At 42.7% G+C, this 20,280-nt stretch overlaps 1 protein-coding gene across 1 annotated transcript in view; it reads left to right on the top strand.

The window, feature by feature from the left end:
* Window positions 1-20,280, top strand: part of LOC147736959 (NACHT, LRR and PYD domains-containing protein 12-like) — a 769,506-nt gene that overhangs the window by 85,363 nt on the left and 663,863 nt on the right. The window lies entirely within an intron of this gene.

Below are 20,280 nucleotides of genomic sequence, written 5' to 3'. Positions count from 1 at the left end.
CAGCAGCACACGCTGTAACAAAATAATTCCACTATTACAAAATAGAGGAACCTCCGGATGAATACACTCCTTTCGAGGACGTTGAAATCCCACTAAATTACCAAGAGCACCTGCTCTGGTTTAAAGGCGCCCTAAAACATCAAAATCACATCACCAGGCACGGTCCACTAGGTAGACCAGGAGGCACGTGGCCGGTTCTAGCCAGCTACACACCACATCCGGACATTGATAAAATGTCAGACCAGGAACTTTTAGCTCAGCTAAAACTACTAATTAAAATACATAGACAATTGGTCCAATATGTAATGCGGAAATTAACAGTCTAACCAACAATTAACATTCCACAGCTGACCCCTCATCAGGGGAACACAAACAAAATTACACCACAGAACATACAATCATGTCTTGGTAAAATACCCGCAAAACGGGAACAAATTCCATTCTGGTTAGCACAAAAAATGACTCAAATAGAGGCAGTATTTCCTGATACTACCCCTATAGAGAAACACAGAATTCTGACTATCTGTCTCCCAATGGGGATCCTACCACATGTGGAGGACTGTGACACTTGGGGCACAGTCTTTACTTCAATTTACACAAAAACACATGGTGTTCCGTCTATGGTGATAATACCAGATGTGCTGAGACAGATTAAAAATGAATACGGTCCAGAACCTGCTTTAACTCTGGGTATGAAATTACTGAAAGACTTCAAGCAGGTCTCGGCTATATTATTAGCCAATATAAAAGGAGAAGCAGCATCTGTGGCGATCCGCCAGTAATTGAAAGAAACAGATATAGCAGACCAACCATTTGAACTTGCCAGAATCATAGAAAAATCCTATGAAGAACTAGGTAGAGGTAGTTTGGGTGTGAAACCAGTAAAACCCCAACTAACTGAAAATCCTGAAAAAACCTTTATTAAAAATAATCTCAACACTCCAAAAAGGAGTTGGGATGGGAATAAACAATCTACTCCCAAAGGAAAAAGATTCCAGTCCAGAGGAAGGTCTCCTCAACGGAGAGAAAGATCTCCTGACCGAGGAAACAAGTCTCCCCAAAGGGAGCCCTCTGAGAAAAGATACAACCTTAGAAATAGGGATAATTTGAAAAAACCTGATAGATATCAAGATGTTGATACACGTCCCTCTCGATCTTTTCAGACTTCCTCACAGAAATCGGAAAGAAGAGGACAGTTAGAACACAAGGAAGAGCACATCAAGTCCAAAGACAAGGAACCTGCTCATCAAACAAAAAAATTACAATATCCAAGAAAGAAGGTAGCCAGTATTAAAGTTAAACATGCCGAGGATACTGAGGACACAACTGAAAAACGGAGAGTGGGCCCAGACAACGCTAGACAGCACAGCAGAATTGACCATAGCTCGCAAGATCCTGATGAATCTTCTGGAGACAGTGGACACGAATGAATACATTCAAGTGGAAACTGCAGACACCAGGGTTAGCAAACCCCATAAATTATACGAAATAACATTGCGTATAGAGGGGGACAGACTAGGAAAGTAAAGGGTCTCTTTTAGGATAACCTTTCGAAAGGCTATGACATCCTGTTAGCTGAGAAAGACTGGCCACCAGAGTTTGTCAGGAAGTGCCCTCATGGCGAAGAAATGATTATGCCTGCCTTCTCAAATCATATTCCAATTCATAAAAAATACACATTGGCAAGAAAATGGTCAGTAGCCCAAGCTCCTGCATTATATAAAAATCATGTAGGATGGGATGAGGATTCTTCTCACCATAAAATCCAGTTAAAAAATCAGCTCACTGCACAAAGGCAGTACCCAGTTAAACAAGAAGCTAAAAAAAAAGTCAGGGAGATCTTAGATCAACTTGAATATCCCGGGGTGATTGAAACATGCACCTCACAAATGAACAATCCTTTGTTTCCTGTCTCCAAACCAGATGATTCATATCGTCTAGTTTTGGACTGCAGACACCTAAACTCCTGTTGTAAAACATTTGCTGTACAAAACTCACACAGTGCAGCACTAATGAATAACATCATGCGCAAAAAATACAAAACGACATTAGATATCTCTAATGGATTCTTTTGTCAAAACATTGCACCTGAAAGCAGGTATTTGACCGCTTTCTCAATAATGGGGTCCAAAAAATACTTCTGTCGACTCCCACAGGGATTCAAGAATAGGCCAGGATTATTCTCAGCAAGGGTAACAGAGTTACTACAAATATATGCTGATGAGGCATTATCTTATGTCGATGACATCTATCTCACAGATGATGACCTGGAGACTCACTTAAAAAGAGTGAACACCATAATACTTGGGTTCGCATCAGAGGGTTACAAATTCAACTTTAAACAGTCATGAATTGCCCATCTAACTGTCCTGTTTTTAGGATATGAATTATCAAGTGAAGGCAAAAGCCTGGCAGACAACTTCCTAGAGAAGTGTGCAGTACTCCAAGCACCAAAAACGCTGAAAAATTTACAATCAATAGTAGGTTTCCAGAATTTCGGAAGAACATACATTCTAAATTATGCAGAGAGGGTTAAACCTCTCTATGAATTAATAAAACCCGATTTCAAACCAACCAATTGGACTCAGAAACGCACAGAAATTTTAAGATCATTACAAACAGACATGTTAACTAAAACGTACGCAACCTTGTAATCTGAGTCATTCCAGGAAGATGCTGATTCACGTACCTGACCTCTAATGAGGGAGAAACGGTACCAATAGCTTACAAATCTCATTTGTACACACAAGCCGAAATGAAATTCAGTTCAACTGAAAAAAATCTAATAGCGGTTCAAACTGCTGTAGCAAAAGAAAGAGCCCTAGCCCAAGGCAAGAGGATAACTGTTTTAACAGCAGAATCAGCCCTTGAGGCATTAACAAGCCCACGCAATTTTAATGCTGTGGCATTAGATCCAAAATGGATACAATGGGAAGATTCTCTTGCTGCAGAAGATGTGAAATATTATTTTGACCCAAAAATGAAAAAGCTAGAAGATCTAGAATATGAAGAAGAATATCCTCTGCCAATCGAAATTCTGCCTCTCCAACAATACTCTTGTGTAATCTACATGGACAGATTTGCACAACATTACGATGTGGATAAAAAATCCTACAACGCAGGGTGCGCGATTGTTAAAGGTCGCTGGCGCTCTGGTAAATTCAGACCGAAAATCACTAAAACTGAATCACTCAGAAACTGTTCAGCTCAGCGAGCTGAAACAAGATCTTTAAAGATGGCGCTTGAAAATGCTGATCGTGAATTCCCGACACTAATAGTGTGCGATTCACATTTCTGCGTCAGGTCTTACAATAATGACTTGCAGAACTGGGTTCAAAACGATTACAAAGGTGACACAGGTGTTACAATAAAGCATAAAAAGCTTTGGGAACAGGTAGTTCTTTTGCAGAAAGAACTACGAAAGACTCACGTGATACATACACTGATGGCGTTCACGTTGCAGGGAATTCATTGGCTGACAGAGCCACAGCGGAAGCGGTTCAACCGGCTTCCGTAGCCACAAAAAAGCGTTCTAAAAAACACATAGACGGAGAAACCATGCTGGCGGTAAAAGCATCTTTAAAAGGCGACTATGCAGCATTACCTCTGAACTATCCACTCAGTTATACATACATAATTGATGCAAACTCCATTTCTTTTGCTCAAATCCCTGGAGTGGGGGATAGAGTAATTCCAAACACGAACAGGAGAGTCTTCTTGATTGAAGCAGCACATATGGGATTGGGTTTAAGGCACCAAGAATCGTGAAATCTCTAAAAGAATTACAATCAGAATACTGGTGGCCGGGGATGAGCCTGCAACATTACAAATTTGCAAAGGATTGTCCAGACTGCAACAGAGATCGCAGTCGTGAACCGACCGGAGTAATGCCAGGACCCCGTTTTTAGAAAACATCAGGCTATCTATACGCAGAAATCCAGCCGGAGAAATGCGTACCCATAAGAATTAAGACTAGATTCACTTAAAATGTAGACCCCAGCGCTCAGCTGACGCCAGAACAGTTATAAAAAGATTTGCGAGTCTATATCTGCACATACGCAATTGGCATGCTACATTCTGACCAGGGTCCTGCGTTTAGCTCTAGGGCTTACAAGGAGGCCATGGCCAGCATGGGCATTGCATTGCGGTACTCTTCTCCCTTCCATCCTGAGGGAAATGCGGTAGTGGAAAGAAAAAACCGGGACATAAAGCAATCTATAACGGCGAGGGTATTAGGTTCGGGTGATGGGTGGGTCAAAAATTTAACAATTGTCCAACGTAGTCTTAACAATCTGCCAAGAAATTCTCTAAAAGGTCTCACTCCCTACAAACAATTGTTTGGTACTAGAATGCACATTCAGGATTTAGATAGTCACACTTAAGTGGTAGGAGAAAAAGCCTTAGATATCAAAGAGCGTTTGGCTGTCTTACAGGACTTAAATGAAACAAGAAGAAGCCTGAGTAATATAAAGTTAAAGCAACAGCCACTGAAGAAAAACCACCTGTCCCAGCAAGACCTGTCTGGATTCCAAAGATTGGGGATCTGGTCAGAGAAAAGATCGCGGTGAAGAAGGAATTTGGGCCTCCTTACAGAAAAGCAGTACCAGTCTTAGCTGTCAGTGGAACAAGATCAGTTGTACTACCGCCACTTGCTGGTAAAAAGGAGAACCGAGTTGTATCCATCGACCTGGTAAAACCACAATCATGTGGCCGATAATAAGTAGTAGGCCCAGTGGACTCCCAAGAAATAGCAGAACACCAAAATGTGCTATAATTCAAGAGGTTCAAACTGAGAGACTAATCACATTTGATAAACCTGCAGTGAATAAAAAAGGACTATGCAACAAAGCCATGGAACTTGTGCCTCTTGAAACCCAAATTGCAACAGTTCGTTAAGAAACACCAGTCTACAACGATGTAGCCACAGACTATGTTAATGAAACAAAGAAAAATACAAAAGCAAATGAAAATCTGGAAGCATTTCCACCAATTGACAGAACTGCATCTGGCTACTTCATCAATTTCAATGACTTTTCTGAAGATCCAAGCGAGCATGAAGGAATGCCAGCAACAAAAACTTTCAAAGACAAAGTAATTGAACTTTTTCACCAACTAAAAGAAACATATCTGATTTCACCATGGATTGAATTTTGGATTGTGTTAGGTGTACTTTTCCTACTGCTTTGGCTCATCATGGTTCTATGTTTGGGAAAATTCATTGATGGAAAATATAGTACAATGGACACAGCAAGTCAGAATATCAACTTGGTCCTAAAGCCTCACACATCCTCTCACATCGAGAAAAGAGAACTGTCATCAGTGAACATCACAGCCAATCCAATACCCGGTGGGGTAGCATAGGACAAAATGGATTATGAAATCTATGGCCCGATTGAGCTCTTGAAATATCCACACCAGTTTAAGGTTTCCTTAAGTGACTTTGTAACACCAAGTACTTTCTCTGATGATTGGGACTTTGAAAACATTAATAATATGATGTCAGATTTAGTAATGTCAGCCAAATTTACAGAACATGATTACTTACAAGGTTCATCAAATTATGAAGAGCTTTATTGTTCTAATCATTTTGGTGATCACTATTTGCATAAAACTGCTCAGCCTAGAAATGTTTTTACTTATAACCAATGGGAACATTGTCCAACTCCACTAAAAGGCAGCTCGAAAACATTTTATGAGAAATTCCAATACTTCTCAGGGTTTATTGACAGTGATCCAGAAACGTTTTATTTCAAAATGTTAAATAAGACAGGAATGAAAACAATGTTGACAAATACTAAATTGATTTATTCTGACAAATTTTATGACAAAATGTCTACATTTGGTTTTTAATTTTGGAAAAACAACATTGAAACAAAAACCATCTGGGGTACCAAAGATTGGCAGGTACAAGGCCAGAAGCATTATTTAGAGCCTGCATGATCCCAGAACAAATAATATTTTTGAATGACACCATTCAACAGACTACTTGTCTTGGCCTAGCTAAGATAAAAGACTTAAATAAACCGTCTATTCCGAAGCCCATAACTGATAGTAATAGCACTACAGATGTGGAGATAGACCTATCCCATATTTTTCACCAAAACAGAACAAATCCTGATTGGAAAAAATGGTTGATCTGGCCCACAGACACAAATAAATGTCAAGATAGATTCCTGAATAAAACACAGGGGTTCAAACTGACGAGGCCAGACCCAAGATACTCCCAGAGACAACATCCAGGGATAGTTACAACATACAGTGTAGGGAAACTATGCCTTGAGTGGCTACAGAAATCCACACTGGCTGAAATTAAGCAACACTTGACTTTACTTAAAGACGGTGCTGACTTGCGAGATTTCATACTGGGACCTCTCAAACAGCGTCAAAAAAGTTTCATAGCGGCCGGTATATACGCTGCATACAACGAAGCTTGGAAAGTAATGCAAATTGAAACAGCTGAAAAAATACAAGAAATTGATCGTATTCATTTGGAAAAATCACTTTCTGTAGTAGACAATGGGTTAACGACTCTGTCCTCTAGAATATATTCACTGGACAGCATTGTATCATCTGCTATTGATATAATAGAGCAGGACTTGCTAATGTAACAACATGGTCAGTCCCAATTGCGTTCTATTGTACAGCTTGGCTGGACGTTGCAAAATCTGCGTTCTTGCTACGTGCCATGGCGTCTAATCAACACAACGTCATTATTTGGTTTCTTTAACCTTACTGATAAACAAATCAGTTTGGCACAAAAAGGAGCAGACTATACGATTCTGAGCATTGAAAAACTTTAGAGATAAACATTCCATAAGCTCATTTACATAGGCAAGATGGCCGCCGAGACGCCGTAGGGGAAGGTCGCACCCTACCCTGCTCCTGAGACGGATTGATGGAATGAGTGCTCACCATTGTTATTTATTGATAAAAGCAAAAGGCACTGGGCGGCGCGCCACGTAATATGTAGCAATATACTCAGCAATATATCTCCTATTGTTTGTGGATGCGATGTTTGGAATTCTGGCGGACTTGCCTTCTTTATTAAAGGATTCCCCGCTGGTTAGAGAGCAAATCAAGGGAAAAACTTTACTGGAATCCCTCGCCGCTTTAATCGCAAGGTCATTTCAGGCGGGACGCTCGTACTACTTCAGAGCGATGGCACCTAAAATATATCGCATGAGTAAACAAAGTCACGATCCGGTCCCCTCCGAGGAGGAGGAAATGTCGGCAGATGGACTCGGAGCCTCAGCCTCCAGCTTGAGAGCAAAATCAAGGACTAAAGCACAAATGAGGCGTGAGGCAGCATAAGAAGCGAAAGAAGCCAAAGCACGGAAGCTGCGGGAAAGGGCCACAACCAGAGCGGGAAAAGTGGAAAGCACACGAACCCGCAAAGGATATCCTGACTTAAAGTCGGCTGCGAGTGAGACGCAGGGAAAAGAAACGGTTTACCGACAGACCACTATAGTGGAGTCTTTCATACCTGCGGGAGCCGTGGTGGGTGTGCAGGCGGTGGAGGAGCATGCTGTCGTCCCCACGTTGGCTGCTCTATGCAGAAGGAGGCTGGGTCGCGTAGATGTGGTAATTGCAGGAGCCGCCACTGAGGGTCCCGCTGCCGCCGTTGGAGCCTTGGAGGACGCTACGGATGATGCAGGGAGCGCCGGGTTCGCAGCCAGCTTCCTAGTGCCTCTCACTGGGCAAAATGATGTTACAGATCCCGCGGGAGAGGATGCCCTTTCAGCGGCAGTAGCAGGGGGCGGGGCCACAGATTTAAAGGGCCAGGAGCTCCGTGTGGATATAACAGAAGGGGGAAATAGGTTTAAAGCTGTGCCTAAAGCTGTGCCTACAGACTCTACTACAATTGGGCAGTGCGATCCTGATGCTGTGAATAATGATGTGATCAATCTTGTGGCCAACCCCCTCCCTGGAGATAACGGTGGGCGGCAGACACAGGTACAGGAGACGATGGAAGTAAACATCCACAGCCTGGTGGGCACAAGCACATGCAATATAAAATCTATGCAAAGTGTTCCTGAACAAATGTTGGCGTCACCTGGTGAAGAGATCTTCTTCACTGGGAATGATGAGGCAGACGATGAAGAGGATGAAGAAGGTAAGCTAGATGGAAGCGAAGTCAGCGGCTCGGACCCTTCTGCGACGGATTCAGAATCAGGTACCTCAGACTCAGTGCTATATTCAGGCTCAGAAACTAACATATCTAGATCTGACAATGATTCAAGCAGTTTGGATAGTGATACAGAATCAGCGGAGCATGAGACTGTACAAAAGGTGTCAAGACCAAAAGTAAAAAAAGATTTAAGAGAGGCGCCAAAGACCACAAAACCCAAAAACTCAAAATATAAGGGCAAGGCGAAAAATGAGAACCAAAGTCGTCTGAATCAATCTAAAGAGCCTCATAGAAGGCAGGCGAAACCAGTCGTAAAAAGGTTAATCTGGGATAGTTCAGCTGAGTGCGGTACAACTCAGACTGGGGCACCTATAACCACGGAAGCAGGTATTCAGGAACCTACCTCTCAGGGAGCTGAGGGGGGCTTCGATAGAGGTGCCTCAAACTTTGAAGTTCTCTTCTCAACTTTAAAACAGATCCAAACTGAGGCGCGTGCTGAGAGTCAGAGAGCTAGCAGGAGGGCCAGACATGCAAATAAAAAGATACAATCCTCACTTTATAAAGTTAATAAATTGTATGAGGAAATGGTTGGGAGAGTATCTGAGATTGAGGCCAGAACAAGTAAATTGGAAGATGACTTTGTTAAATTGAAAGACGCTGGTGATGATAAGGATAAGACAACTGCTGATATGCTCTGGAAGCTAGAGGACTTTGAGAACAGGCAACGACGGAACAACGTCAGACTTATTGGAATTCAAGAGGGAAAAGAGGGTGGGGATGTGCGAGCCTTCGTAATTGAATTGCTGAAGGGTGCGTTCCCCGACTTGGCTTCATGGGACTGGGAACACGAGATACAAAGAGCGCACCGGTTCCCGCTGGTACGAAAGGAAAAACAGGGCAAGCCCCGCGCAATATTGATGTATGTCGGTAATTTTCTTCTGCGTGAGGAAATTATTAATAAGGCAAAACCTCATTCTAAACGCTCCCATAAGGAAATTGAGTTTTTTGCCCGCCCTGATTTCTGCCACGCCACCGTAGAAAGAAGGTGGCGGATGAGGCAGCTCATTACCCCATTCCAAAATATAGGCTACGAGGCTTTTCTTTTGTTCCCTGCACGTCTCAAAGTTGGCTTAGAGGGTAACTTTAGAGTGTTTCATTCAGAAATAATGGCGCAAGAATACCTTAGCTTCTTGAGAGAGAATAGAGATCGTCAAAAATCCCAACGCAATGTTTTGGAGGTCGAAGATACGCAATCTGGATATGTCAGAACCATACCCCATAAAAAGTAAAGGAGGAAAAAAGGGGAAAAAAAAGAGAGGGGGAAAAAAAAAAGGGAAAAAAAAAAGGGGGGGAGAAACGGAGAGGACAGGGTAAGAGTGGTATGGAAAATGAAAGTAAGGTAGCAGTATAGCTAGCAATAACTAGATCTTTACCTTTGAAATGTTAAAAGAAGATTACCTATACATGCTAATTGCTCTATTTACCCTCTCCTTTACCATTTAATGTACATTTTTTCTTCAAGTTGTATATCTATTTTCTGAGACTCTGTCTTGATGTTCTTTAATCCTCTGCTATGAATCTTGATATGGACATGTGGGTATGTTGTTTTGATGGTTTAAGCACAATGTTATCGCTTAAATGGGTAGTAGTTGTAGATGAAATGGGTATTAGTTGTTGTAGATGAAATCTGGAGAGATAGCATATATGATTAGTTCTTTTTTCTTTTTTCTTTTGTTGGTGAGCTTCGGTGAGCATTCCGAATGACGAATGATGTATATAATTAAGGAAAGTCAGGGAGGGGGGTGGGTGAGACAACCCGGTGGCATGCTCTGGCCACACATGGGTCTTACGGACCTATTTGCCTGTAGGGGGGGAGGGTTTTTGAGGGAGGGTCCTCTGGGGGGCGGGAGGGTGAATACAAGGACAGGGCACAATGGTATCGAAATCTGTAGGGGATATGTTGGGCACATGATGGAAAAAGTGATAAAGCAGCATAGTTGTAAGGAAGGGAGTATTGAAACCAATATTCTTACATTGTACATATCAGACCTATTGAAGATGAATTTTGTTAAATTAATGAGTACAAGTGAACAGGCAGTTGATGGTTCCGGGAAAATCAGAGATGACACTTAGGTTAGTAACTTGGAATGTGTGCGGCTTAAATGATGTCCAAAAAAGGTGTAAGATAGGAATTCGATTACGCCAGATGAATGTAGATTTTATTTTTCTACAAGAGACACACATAATGAGTACGCAGGAGTACTGTCTGAATCAGCTGGGCTTTTATCTAATAGTTAGCTCTAAACAAGGTGCGAAAAATAGAGGAGTTGCTATCTTGTCAAAGAGTAAGAATTTGATAATAGGGAGAAAACTGGAGGACAAATGGGGAAGATGGGCCATGGTAGAGATAGAGATAGACGGTGTTTGGACAACAATGGTGTCAGTTTATGGATCTACGCAGGATGATCCGGAGGTATTGCAGTTCCTAGACTCTGAGTTGGCTGCCTGGCCCCCGCAGGTCATTATAGGGGGGACTTGAATATCAATGGGGCAGAAGGCTTAGGAATTGGGCAAAATAGGGGTTATAAAGGCCGTAAGAAAAGAGTATATAAGGCCCTAGTAGATCTCATGCTCAATAATAACCTGAACGATGTTTGGGGGACACTTAGATCAGAACAGAAAGGATACACATACTACTCGGCGCCACATCAAGTCTGTGTTAGGCTCGATTACTTTATGATTTCTAATAGCTTGATATCACGAGCCAATATTGATAGGCTCCCAAGAATCTTAAGTGACCACAACCCAGTAATTTTGGCAATAAAGTTAAAGGGAGGAATAAGACCTAATCGGGTATGGACTTTTGAAAGAAGACTTCTTATAGAAGAGGACTATGTTTCACACATGTCAAAATGGATCACCGAGTTTTTTGAACACAATAAAGGAAGTGCATCGGTGGGGGTTATTTGGGACGCCTTTAAGGCGGGTGTCCGGGGAGAAACATGTAGTTATAGTATTTACAAACGTAAAATGGAAGGGCTCCGGCAAAGGGAGTTAGAGAGAGCCGTCTTAGAATTAGAAGAACAACTTAATAACGGTGTTATTAGAGGGGAACCAGTTGAACAGCATATATTAGATTTAATAAAAGCTAAAAGCGAAGCTGAAGATGAATTGGCAAAAAAAGCAGCAGTAATTTATACAACTCGAAGGGAGAAGTGCTATGAGTATAATGAAAAAGTTGGGCATGTACTCGCTATGCGTACCAGGCAGATAGCGGCAGCAGGGACTGTTAGGGAGATTAGAGATGGAAATGGTAATTTGCAAAAAGACCCGGAAAAGATTAGGGAAGTATTTAGGAAATTCTATCAAACCCTTTATGATTTTCAATACCCCTGCAGCAAGGAAGAGATTAGGGATTATCTGGAGAATATACCAACCGAGAGGGTTTCGGATGAGGAAGCAGATAGATTAGAAACTCAGATAGATGCGGAAGAGATTAAGGAAGCTATGGGTAAACTTCCTTCAGGAAAGGCTGCTGGTCCCGATCAGATACCTCTAGAATTCTATAAAACTTTCTGGGGAGTGCTGTCTCAAGAATTAACAAGAGTGATCCAATCTGCCCAGGCCGGTCAGTCTATACCAAAGTCGTGGGGGGGGGCCGACATTGTTTTAATTTTGAAAAAAGGCAAGCCGCACGATGAGCCCGGGTCATACCGCCCCATTACATTAATGAATAATGACACTAAAATATACTCAAAAACGCTGGCAATGAGATTCGCAGAGGTAATAAGTGCCTTAGTTTGCCCTATTCAGCATGGCTTCATTCCCGGTAGAGGTACGACCCACCATACTAGGAAAGTAATCACGTTGTTGGATGCCGCCGAGGTCACAGGAGACCCAATGGCAGTAATGCTGTTGGACGCAGAGAAAGCGTTTGACCGGGTCTCCTGGGACTATCTGTGGTATACTTTAGCTAGATCTGGACTCAGGGGCGGGTTTATAAAAGCATTACAAACTTTATACAATGAACCGGTTGCGGCTTTAAGAGTCAACGGGGGCACTACGGGGCAATTTTCAATTAAAAGGGGTACACGGCAGGGATGCCCATGCTCCCCACTATTATTTGCTATGTATATGGACCCCCTGATCCGTAAGTTAGATCTTTGTTTAGAGATAGCTCCGATGCCAACATTGCTGGGACCTTGTAAAATATTGGCTTATGCCGATGATGTGGCGGTGATAACACCAAACCCCACGGAGGCAACTGTCTTTATAGAAGAAGAGGCCCGTAGATTTGGACGGATATCGGGGTACGCCTTAAATGCATCCAAGACCCAGATTATTAAGAATCCAGTGACTATATGTGACGATAACCGTGTGGTTCAGGCAGGGACTTATCTCGGAATAAATATAACAGCTGACATAAATAATTTGGTAGAAAATAATATTGCTCCAATAATACGAAAAACGAAGAAGGATTTGGATCGTTATGAAAATTTACACTTATCATTAGTAGGGCGGGTCAATATTATTAAAATGATGATACTGCCAAAATTTCTGTATATATTTAGGGCAATCCCACTCTTATTTGAAAATAAGTAGTTTAAGATAACCGAACAAATGATCAATCGCTTTATATGGGCTAAAGGAAAGACACGTAGGGCACTGAGATATATGTCTCTTCCGCGGGAGCGCGGGGGTTGGTCTTTGCCAGATTTAAAAGTATATTACTGGGCTGCTGCATTCCAAAATATGTTGGGATTGGTTGGGGGGGCTGAGGTTGATGGATGGGATACTGTTGGTTCACTTGCTATTTATGGTTTGGTTATGGGTCAAAACGTGGAAAATATTTTTTTGAGATTTAATGAGGAAAGTTACTACAAGAGAACAAGGTTTAAGACTATAATGGCTGCTTATAACGTTTGGAAGGGAATTTCGAAAAAGATAGGAATTGGAAAATACAACTTCTACACTAGGCTCAAAAATAACCCTTCCCTATCTAGCGTGGTTTTTTCGGGAGCTGTATTCCAAGATTGGGAGAGGCGGGGGATAAGAAAGATTGGAGATATCCACGGCCCCCAAGGTATTTTACAATTTGTAGAACTACAGGCTCGATACGCTTTAGACACAAAACATTTTTTTAAATATCTCCAAATTAGGAGCTGTTTAATAAATAAGAGAGGAGGGACTTCGGGGTTCGATAGAAATGTATTAATGGACATTATAGAAGCAGGCTCCGACTGTACTATAAAGAGACTCTATTCTGAGATGACAATATTAAAGAAAGACGATATGGAGAAATGGGTCAATAGGTGGTCTGTAGATCTGGATATAAATAGCGATATCTTTTCAGAGTCATTAGAGATGGGAAGAAAATTATTGTGTGCTTCATCTTTACAGGCTCAACATTATAAGACCTTATTCCATTTGTATTACACGCCTGGAAAAATTGCTCAATGGGGGGGTCTCTCGGGAACCACTTGCTTCAGATGTGGTAGCCCGGGGGCGGACCTAATACATATCTTTTCACTATGTCCACATTTAGATAGTATAAAAAGGGAGATTGAGAGATTCTTTCAGAATGCATTGTCAATCACAATAGAACTAAATCCAGCGGTGATACTATTAGGAGTCGATCCTGAGGCCCACCTGAATAATGAAAACTTTGTATTTGTAGCTATGGCCATTTTTAGATTGCTAGTGGCCACGGAGTGGTTAGAGCCTAACCCTCCTACATACCATCAATGGTTGGGCAAGGTATTATCTACACAAAAGTTAGAATCAGCAATCTATGCGAGGAAGGGGAGAAAAGGCAAGAAACTTGGTTTGCAAATATGGGAGCCCCTCATTCGCTGGAAACAAGGTCCTGATTATTGATTGATTATTGATTTATTTATTTTTTTTTCTCTTCTCTGGGGGGGGTAATCGAGTACATAGCGTATAGAAGTGTACGTTTCTATTTTATATATGGTTCATTTTCGGTAAATCTATGTATGATTAGATATGATATATATCTTTTCCCTTCCATTTTTTCTTTGTATAAATTTCTAGTGTATATATGTATATACGATTCTGTGCTGTACTATATTGAATGCTATTGTGCCCTGCTCATGTCTTTGGGGGGAAAAGGGGAAAAAGTTTTCAATAAAAATATTCAAAAAAAAAAAAAAGAAAAACTTTAGAGATTACCATTGACAATGTCAGAAAGACCTGTCATTGAATGGATAATACACAGGACAATTACAATTCCGATAACAACTTTCTAGTTTGAATACTGCCAAGAGTATATACCAGCAGGCCAGTATGAAAGGTTGGGTAAAGCATACATCAAATCAACCTGGGATTTACTTTATACACACAAATGTTATAGTGAAGGGAAAAGGGAGGTATTCCTTAGTGGTAACAATTGTAAAAAATCACTAAGCGGTACACTTCTGTGTCAAGGTATTAACTTGCATGGAGCCTGCGAAGGGTCTTCAAATAACCTTTCATGTCACCTGCATGGCACTCCTGCAAAAAAGATAGAGCCATTTTTCAGACAGCTTTTCAACGGCAGCTACATTCTAATAAGTGACCACAGCTGTTGTGGAATGGTGCCAGGAAAACCCTATCTCGTAACGTTACTTCCAGGGTCATTTGCTGTATGCAAGTATTGTATCCACACAGCAATCCAGACATGGAGGCTGCGTTATGGCCTTCTTTGAATATCTCTTCTATTCGAATTGATACTTTAAGCAGAATGAAGTATATTCTTTTACAGACAACTGTGCCTTTAACGTCATCCAAAGAAACGTATGATCTGCAAGTTGCAAGGACAGCAGCAGAGATACATTCCCTTTTATCGACAAATTGCCCCGTGCATTTCGTAGAAATGTTAAGTCAAATCTTAAACATGTCTGATACCAGTGGCATCGCACATGTATTTAAGACAGTTTTTTCGGGACTGTTACCACCCTTTGAAACAGTTCTGGGCATCTTTCCGAATTTTGGCCATTCGATCTTTGGCGGCCTACCTTTAATTTTGGGACTCGTAGCAGGAATTTTATTTTTGTTCCTTCTGCTCCGATATGGCAAGCCAAGCCACAGACAAATCTCCAGCAATGATGGAAGAAACGATCCTAGCTATACGCTACCGGGACCACATCACTAAAGTCCTCGGATTGGCCCGGCTAAAAGATCTGAGTGCAACCAGGTTTCTTTCATTCAGACCAATCTGGCAAGATTGCCTCTTACCTGTGCTTCGATGTCTGCTATGCGGAGAAGAATGCGTGTTGGACATCTGTCTTACACTACCATCAGCAGTACCAATGGATATCGATACCTTGCTAGGTCCGGTAAAGACTCATGCATCGTGTTGTCCCCAGCGGCTACCTATTCTGATGACGGCATTCGTTAAGACTTCACCACTACGAGTAGGTGGTGGTGAAGTACGAGAGGAAAGCAGCACCAAACAGGTACAACCTTCTGTGAGCATTGCTGATCATGACATCGATGATAGCAATCATTCTCACATATGCACAATTTCAGCATTTTCGAACTTGGTCGAACTTTCACCTGATGCTGTAGACCAATTTTTTGCGAGCTTGTCTGATATGATGTTCTCTCCAGTCAACGAGAATAATTTTTAAAACAATGAGCACACAGCGTTCCCTGAACTCTGAATTTGGCCTTCAGTTTTGATAAACAAAGCTACTGAAAACATTTGGAACTATTTTTTCCCCTGAAAGCAAAATTATTTTTTTTCACTTCCAAAATATTTACCCTTTTTCTGGCCCATGGTACTCTGCTTAAAGTAGAACTATTCTTAGAGAACAGAGCTTCTATTTTAGGAACTCTAGAGACAATATTTTACCTCAGCCTCTAGCACATGTACAGCATTTATGTATAAATATGTGATGGAATGGTCTCGACCTTCTTTTCTGTACACAGAGCCATTTCATGTGCAATTTTCGCAAATCATTCAGCTGATATATATATTCACTTTAACTGAATGATGACACTGCTTGAAAAGCGTACAGTACCAATACACATTTTTGTGTATTTACCATATACCATTTCAAATGCGAAATATGTATTTTGGGGTGGGTTGGAAAACACACAGGCATTGTTATATATTTACTATTGCTTAGTTTTTAGTAATGATGGACATTAATCCATGGAGTGGGTGTTGTGTTTCTATCTAGGACCCTAATACGATATTCCCGATTTATGCCCTTATGCGGTTATAACTAACTATATCCTTATAAAGGCATAAGAATCATATACATATTTAGTAATAGCCCATGCAGTCCAAATACGGCACGGCTACTCCCCTAGACTCCTAGAAAGTACAACGCGTTCTTTAAACAAACCAAGCCTCCAGCAGCCCGGGAAATCCCCCTGCTTTTGTTTTGATTTGAACAAGAACTCCTGGAGTCCAGAAAGAACTGTTAGTTCTTAGTGACGTCCTATGTCCAACCTTACGTCAAACCCGGCACCTTTCCGGTATAAATATACCAACAGTTGCCTTAAGCAAACACACGGTGGTTTGGAGCAGAGCGGTTATCTACTTGCCCGAGAGCCTAGCCGATGCGAGAGCCCACGGAAGCCGCCCTTCCCTTTTGACGCACTGAGAGAGACGCTGTCTTTTTCTCCTGCCGAGAAAATCCAGCTCCGGTGTTTCCAGTCACACTTGCGGGTTGCTGGGAGATCGAGTCCTGAGAAAGAGATACAAGACCTCCTTCATTCTAGAACCAAGGTACGGTGCTGACTAAACCCTTGAGAGATTTCTTGATTCAGATTCTTGGAAAAAAACAACTTAACTTAAACTGCAACTTACTTACTCCTTCCCACGTATTAGGCTTAGGTCAGGTACACCAGGGTAGGCGTAGTTAGAAGCACCAGTTGAGTACGTTAGTCAATGTTTTTATGTATGTATATATTTTATCTATTTTAAAGTATCATATGGCTAAGAAACCATATCAATGCTTTTACCGTATTATTTCATAATACTACTTACTGTACGCACTTTACTTTATGATAAGTATTGCAATTGTGGCAATTCATTTCTCTTGCATGAGAAAGAAGACTGCACAATAAATAACACCTTTTATTGAAAACGCCCATCTCTCTATTTCTCTGCACTCTGGTGAAACTAAGTATGCACGATTGACTAGGTGAAATAGCTGCCTATTGTTTTCACACGACTCTAGAGATATACTCTTTGTTCTGAGGAGAGCAAAGTTGTCATGTTTATGCGGTTGTCAGAAGCTAATCCCTTCTTGTCTAAATCAGGAGAGTTAACTCTTTCCTGAACATTCGAGGAAGTTTCTATTGACTTCTGAGCTAGCTGGCAAAACTAATTAAGTCTAATATAGTCAGTGGAGACCTAGTCGACCTCAGTCCTACGTCTACACTGCTGTTTATGTTATTCCAATGCGCAGAGCCTATTGGGAATATAGGAACTACACTACAATGCGATACCCCCGTCGAGTGTACGTCATGGTCATCAAGTGCTGCAGCCACTAGACTCGATGACTTCTGGCTTTCTATTATTTGCTCTCGGCACCGGCTTGTTGTAGAATCTGGACACTGCGATTTTTTTGCGACCTCTCTTGCTTTGGCCGGTCTTTAGGGATTTATGTGGTTATGACTTCACAAATTGAGATACATTTTTCGATGGGCATGGTGTCAGCGTAACCTCTATCCATTCCTCTGCTTCCTCCGCGCTTTCAAAGAAGTGGGCTTTCTGCTCATTTATTACTTTTAAGCTGGTTGGGAAGAGGAGAGCATATTTCAAGTTATGGCCTCTTAGTTGCTTTTTAACTTCCTGGAGCGATGCAATGCAATGGTTAGAGCGGCAGACCCTGATGCAGAGGTCTAGCCCGGGACCAGGGTTCAATTCCCCGCCTCGGCGGGTCTTGGGCTCAAAAGAAATCCACGGACCTGATAATTCTCGCCTCGGTGCCTATTCCAATCATGGAGTCCCACTCTGCAACTCTGGGCAATAGCTTGCTTAATCTCCACAACGGCCCCCACAACGCTAAGGATGCCTGGACTCCACCTTTGGGGTGCCCAGGAGTGGACACCTCACAGGGAAAGCCCGGATGGGTTCCACAGCGGTATTCATACAAGCGCCTTGAGACCCTTGCGGGTGAGTAGTGCGCTATACAAGTATCAATTTACATTTTTTTTATGAACCGTTAATGTAAAGTCGGGCTACAGAGAGATTTGTTTCTTCTCAAATTGGATCAGGGCCTTTTCATGGGCTGCATGGAGTAGGGTATCCCGGTCTTTTAAATTTAGGATATGTGCTATTATTGGCCTGGGCGGGGCACGAGGGGGAGGGGATCATGCAGTATTCTGTGGGCTCTCCCCTCACTAAAAACCTTCAGTGAAGCCTTCCGGTGCAATTGTGTCCCGTAACCATTGTCCTATATATTGAGTGGGATTCAGCCCCTCACACCATTCTGGTAGTCCCGCTAACCGCACGTTATTGCAACGAGCCATCCCCTCAGCATCATTCACTCTGTCCTGCAGACTCGAGAGCTGTCGCCGCAATTGACCAAGTTGTTCTGAGTGAGCTTTGTGTGGCGGCATTATCTCTGCAATTTGCATTTTATTGGTGCGGACTGTGTCTGGCATCGTGCTGTGGTCAGCCTATAAAAGCGTGAAACCCGTGGTGAGAGCACTCACTTGCTGCTCAATTGCTTTCCTGGAGTCACGCACCTCTTGCAATATCAATTCCAGCTTATCAACTTGCCCCTCCATTGCTGTCAGTGGTATATAATATGAGTCAGGGGTGCTGCCTGTACCATCTTGATCCATAGGGTCAGGCCCTCCTGAGGCCTGGGGCTTTGTTTCCTTCCCTCTGGTGCACCCCATATTCCACAGTAATTAGTGCGCAGTGTGTGGATTCAAGTATTTATAGACCCCTCTCAGGCAACGCCGCTCCTTCCACGAGAAGCACCCTCAAACCTCTCACCCCTGTTCTCGGCTCATTTAAATATCCAAACAGGATTTCGCCAGTAAGAAGAATCCCCGCCGCTTTTTTGTCCCCCGTATTCAGCCTGGGTGTCTAGGGATAATGTGTACTCAGAAAGCTGTGGGACCCAGGGCCATTTAGCCGCCAACCAGCCTTTCATTCATGCAATACGTGGTGAAGGGCTTGTGAGGCCCAGGCGGGCACAGTACTCACAGTTCGGTGTGCTCCGAGAGGTAAATAGCCAGTAATAGCCAGCCTTTGTTCATTCTTTATCAGCCCATTGTAGTTGTCACGGGGCCATAGCTGCTCCAATCCTGCTTATTTTCCCCTTGTTGCTCCTCTAGTCTTCTCAGTGAAGTCAGGGCCTTTTCCTGTCTCCACTGCAATCCAGGGCAGGACCAGCTCAGAGTGGCTCACACCGCTGCCAAAGGCTGTTGGTCTCTCCAGGTCAGGCCGCCGCTCCTGCCTGTATTGTATCTTCGTTCCAGTAGGGCGGCTCAGCAAGATGGATTCCGTACTTCTTCCCTTAAGGTAGTCTCTGGCAGGGCTCTCCCGACGGTGTCAATCCCTGCCCACAGAAAACACCTTTATTTTCTGAAGTGGTGTCCACAGTGGTTCTGGGGGCCCCGCCTCGATTCTTTGCTGCACCATGGCGCACCCGCCTCCACTCAGCTGTACAATAGAGCTGCGCATTGCTGCTGTGGCCGTCCTCACAGACCGGGCCGCAGCATCTGCGCTTCCCAGATTGCTTTAGAACGGGAAGACTGCCTTTAAAGTCATTTTGCATACAAGCTAGATGCTGAGTACAAAGCTCTAGAGGTCTTGATTACCCTATGCCAGGAGTCAATAACCAAATATTGAACTCTGTGTCGCCTACATTGACCATGGTACATTCGCTGGCTCCTGATTGTTAAAGCCGGGTTCAAATGTCTTTTTATTTGTCATTGAGACGTCTCAGGGAAGGGTCTGTTGGTCTTCCTCCTTCCTCCCTGCTGATGATTTGAACAATATTCCCTACTCTCATCAAACAGAAAACAGTCAACCCTTAATCTACAAATAGATGTCTGTCTTCTGTCGCACTGTGAGACTCCTGGCCTGATTTCAGGCAGGGTTTCGACACACCTTGGTAAGCGTCTCACTCTATGCCTCCCAACCAACCTTTACAAGGAAGTTTGTAAAGTTTTGCTGC

This window comes from Lissotriton vulgaris, chromosome 1_1 (genome assembly GCF_964263255.1).
Source record: "Lissotriton vulgaris chromosome 1_1, aLisVul1.2, whole genome shotgun sequence".
NCBI lineage: Eukaryota > Metazoa > Chordata > Amphibia > Caudata > Salamandridae > Lissotriton > Lissotriton vulgaris.
Note: the sequence above shows the minus strand (reverse complement) of the source record. Positions and strands in the feature narration are given on the sequence as shown.